Here is a 4,639-nt window from a genome sequence, read left to right on the forward strand (position 1 = left end):
GTCAAAACTGCTGTCAGTTCTTAGAAATGACCAATAATTGGTCACAAGAAAAGACTCCCATCAGCCTCTCGCAGCTTCAACTTCCTCCCAGCTCCCAAAGCTGTCTTAAAGGTAAAGTCACCCCATGACACACCTGTCTTCCAAAACAAAGACAGATGGGGAGTTTCTCCATCCTCCTTACCTTTGCAGGGCCGGTAGAGGTCTTGGTTCCGCATGCTCTTTTTGTGGGGCTTTTTGTGTCTGTCCCCCTCCACTATGGGGGGGCTCGAGTTGTGTCTGTGCCCCTCCGACTTAGGGGGACAGGGGATATTTGCTGCCCCCTTTCTGCTTCTGGGAAGCCTGTGTGGGCTCTTTGTCCCCCTCTGATTTGGGGGGTGCCAGTGTTGTCACCATCCTGGCAGCCCCCAACCGCTCTTTGACCTTTTCCAGACCAAGGGTGTTCTCTGTCCCGTTGCAATTTGTGGGGCTGGCACAGGCACCTCCTCTTTGGGGGGGCTGGCAGTCTCCCCTTCCCACTCGCACTTGGGGGCTACTCTGGGCTCCATTAATCTCTTATTTTGGGGGGGTTGGGTATTTATCTCCCTTCAGTTTGGGGGGCCCAGGGATCATCTCCATCCTCCTCCAGTTTTGAGGGGCCTGGGAGTAGTCTCTGCCTCTCACCGATTTGGGGGGACTGGTGCAGGCTCCACCCTGCTCTGATTTTGAGGGACAACCTGGAGGAAAAGCATCAAAAGCTTGACAAAGGCTGAAGGGAACGCTCTGATTACCCCATTTGCCAAGAGGTTCCCTTAGCTGAAGTTGCTAACAAGGACCAGAATTGCCAGCCCGCAGTGGGTTTCGGGTTGTTTTATTTCCTGGGCCCTCAGTCCTGCGTGGGACACGGGAACTGGCTGCTGCAGAGGCTGCGGCAAGGCATCAGAAATGCCCGCCCAACACCCAAGGATGGTAGAAGATCTGCTCCAGCACTGGCCGGTCCATGGGGTGCTTGGACAAACAGCAGCGGATCAGATGTTGGCACTCTGGGGAGAGAAGGCAGAAAGCAGCGCTCACTTGCAGAAGGCTCCTGCCCAGCTGCTCCCAGTGCCTGCAGAAGCCGGGCCACGCTGCGTGTGCTCGGAGCTGCCCTGGGCGGGAGAGCAGCACGGCAGGATAAGCCGTGGCCTTGATTGGGAGGTGGCCCCTGCCTGGACCCACCACCGCTGTTTGGCATCCCCGGGCCCGCCGTGCTGGGCCTCGCACGCTGAGCCCACACCCGCTGCCCGTGGCCATGTCCCACCCTCGGCCCCGGCCATATCCCTGCTTGCCACAGCCCGCTCTGTCCCGCTGTCCCCGCTCACTCACCAGCTCGTCCCACGGCAGGACCGTGTCCTGGGCCACGCACTTGATGGCCACCTGCAAGCCGTGGAGAGAGGGGGGCTGAGCTGAAGCCTGGCTCCAGGACACTTGCTGCTCCTCCACCTGCTCCTGAGATGGCTCCCCTGGATCAGGCTGGGCTCACACTTGGACCTGTGGGCTTTCCCTGGCCATGTCAGTGGTCAGGGTTGCACCCGTGTTCTTGAGGTTCAAGGGTCCAAGGGAGCTGGGAGACCTGTCCCTGGGCTCTGCACCTTCTGCAGGCTGACAGGTCTGGCTGAGCCTCTCTGAGGGATGGAGGCTGTCAGAGATAGCGGAGGCTCCTGGCACCATGGACATTCTCTGACAGCCTGAGCTTCTTGCATGGGTGGCAGGTGTTTTCTGCTGTGCCATCCTTGCAAGGGTTGATGCTCTCCCAGGGATGGTGAATCTTGCTGGGAGCAGCCTCCTGAAGGGATGGCAGCTTCTGGAGAAGCTGGGCGAGCCACAGCAGGACACGTGGCCTCACTTCATCAGCTTCTCCAGTTCTTTCCACATCGCCTGCCACATCCCAAAGAAGAGCGGCACAGATGTCCCACTGAATGCCCAGTGCTGGATCATCACTTCCTGCAGCTCTTGGGCCACTGCCATGCAGGGACTGCAGCTGCAGGAGCTCTCCAGAGGGCTTGCAGGAGCACCTGGCCGCTTGCGAGGGGTCGCCCGAGGCCTGGAGAACCTGGGAGCTGCAGGGGCTGCTCGGTTCCTCCATGAGCCTCTGGGCCTAACCCTGGGGCGCTTCCATCTCCTCCTCGTCTGCTGCCTCTATGGTTTCCAGTGGCCAATGGCCCACCAGCCACAGCAACCAGCAGCAGGACAAGTGCAGGCATCGGGATGCCACCGTCACACATGGCTACGGCACGTCCCATGGTGACTGCACTGGCAGCTGCGGGGGCTGGCCCGGTTTATATAGGGCTGGCGTGGTGATGTCACAATGCTGTGGCCAGGACAGCTGTGTGACATCATGGCCCTGCATCACCCCAGCGCTCAGCTCCTTTGTGACATCACGGCCCCACCCAATTCAGGGATCACACAACTGGCTCATCCCTGAAGATGAACATGGCCAGGAAAAGCCTGGAAATAAGAACCGGAGCTCAGCCCCTTGCAATGAATCCTTCCCTGGAGCAAGTGGCAGCACATCAGGAAGAGTGCTGCTGCCACCTGTGTCAAGCCCCAGCTCCCAGAATGCTGCAGCGGCACCAACTTCAAACAACCACTACTCTGTGCTGGAGAAGATCCCCCAGAGACAAAGGGAGGAGAAGTTCCTCTGTCTCTGGGGAGATCTCCTGAAATGTCTGGCAAGGACTGCAAGAGTTTTTTCTTAGCAGCTCACCAACTTCTGCAGAGCCTCTGTTGTAAATCAATCAGGATATTCCAAAGAGCGCTCATTCTTGTCCCACTGCTCTGGTCTTGACTGCCATAGGGTTCCTTTCTTCCCAATAGCTGGCACATGCTGCGTTTGGATTCAAGATGGGAATGCTGTGGTTCAGTCAGGGGTGGTTTGTTTTCTGCTGAGCAGGGCTTGCCCTTTTCCAGGACTTTGCAGTGTCCCTTGGTATAATGCATGTTTTCCACTGGGAAGGGATGGGTGAGATGCAAAGAGGGATGGAAAGAATGCATTAGAAAACCTGCACTGTGTCTGTGTCCGTGTTTGTCAGGTGACCATCCACATCCTGGAAGGGGATGATGTAATTTCTACATTTTTTTTATAAATGTATTTAACAAGTCAATTTTTCTTGTGTCTCACATTTTTGGCCACCTTCATCTTCAGCTGAGCTTTCACTGCACCAAATTTCTTGCTACAGTGGCAAGAAGCATCTCTGTATTCTTCTCCTGACCTTCATTCCTTGTCCTCTACCCGTCCCATCCCACACCAGGGAGCGGGGACCTTCCTGGGGCAGATGCAGGAGGATATCCAGGACAGTCCTTGCCTGGGACGGGTGTCAAGGAGATCCAGGAGGGTTCAGTGTCCAGCTCTAAGTCCTGGGACACCCTATGCCGTGCTCCCAACAGCCCCGATTTTCAGGAAGGAGCCACAGCAGCCTCCTGGCCATCCATGGATTTTTCTCCCAGGAATTCACTGTGGAGCTTGTTTCTGTTTTCCTGCTCTTTCTGAGCTCCTGTCCACATGGCATGGAGCTGGAAGAGGTGGGAGGGGGCAGAACACACAGCTGGGGAACTCTTGAGGGCTGCTGTGTCACTGGCACCCTGCTTTCCTCCTCTCCCTTTCGTGTAGCTGTGGGCCGGGACGGAGCATTTTTCTGCGGGAGCTCCCGGTGCCCTGGATCCCTGCCCTGAAAGGGGAGGGCCTAGAGACGGCATCTCTGCCCTGCCCCACGCAGCCAGGCTGTCCCACAGAGCTCCTGCAAAGCCCTGCTCCTGCCCGCCAGGGCATTAATTAGCGAGGTTTTAATGAGGGAGGAAGGAACGGCGTTCATTAGGGAGGGGATGGCGGGGAGCCGCTCCGAGCCGAGGGGGCGAGGCCTGAGCGGGGGGCGGGGCCAGCGCTGAGGGGAAAAAGGGCGGCAAAAGGCTCAGCCCTGCTGAGGGGAAACGTCGGGAAGGAGAAGACAGAGTGAAATTGCTGGGGAAAAGGGAGACATGCACCCCGAACGGTGGCTGGGGAAAGCTCCACACATTCCAGCCTGCATAGCCCAGCCCCAAACCCAGGGGAAGCCCTGGCTAAAATCCAGGATAAACAGTGCTGAGGATCCAAGGAATCAGAGCCATGATCTGTGTGGAGAGTGTCCCTGACAGGAGCAACGTGAATGGAAGTGAGCGAGGCTGGGGCAGGAGGGTCAGAGCGAGCAGAGAAGGGGGAGCCTCTGTCCATGGCAAGGCCCAGGGCAGCCCTGTCCCAGCAAGTGAGCAGGGAGCGGATCCTTGAGCTGCTGCACGTTTGTGCTGCTTTCGCTCAGCCGGGAACCCCCTCATTGCCCGGGGGGAGCTGGTGGCAGTGGGGAGTGGGAGAGGAAAGAAGCGGAACACAAGGATCTGTCCTACAGCCACATGGACTGCAATGCTGTGTTCATGGGCTGTGCCAAATGGCTGCCCTGTTGGGAACAGAACCAGAAACCTCCACCAACATCCTAATTTACTGCTCTAGGGAAAGAAAAAATTCCCAACTTTAATATCAGGGAGGATAATTTAATATCTCCTTGGCATCTGGAGATCTATTATCTGAATCCAGTCATGAGTTTCCTTCAGGTCTCACCCTCGGGACCAGTTAAAAGACAGTGGGGTTAAACTC

General features: G+C 57.2%; 1 long non-coding RNA gene across 1 annotated transcript; it reads right to left on the minus strand.

Moving 5' to 3' along the window:
• Positions 1–279: 279 nt before the first annotated feature.
• Positions 280–3,774, minus strand: LOC147646710 (uncharacterized). The gene is made up of 2 exons (XR_015281797.1): positions 1,342–3,774; positions 280–1,019 (listed from the first exon to the last, which is right to left on the minus strand). It is a non-coding gene; the product is annotated as an uncharacterized LOC147646710 (long non-coding RNA).
• Between the last annotated feature and the right edge of the window lie 865 nt (positions 3,775–4,639).

This window comes from Cyanistes caeruleus, unplaced genomic scaffold (assembly GCF_971803275.1).
Source record: "Cyanistes caeruleus unplaced genomic scaffold, bCyaCae1.hap1.1 HAP1_SCAFFOLD_81, whole genome shotgun sequence".
NCBI lineage: Eukaryota > Metazoa > Chordata > Aves > Passeriformes > Paridae > Cyanistes > Cyanistes caeruleus.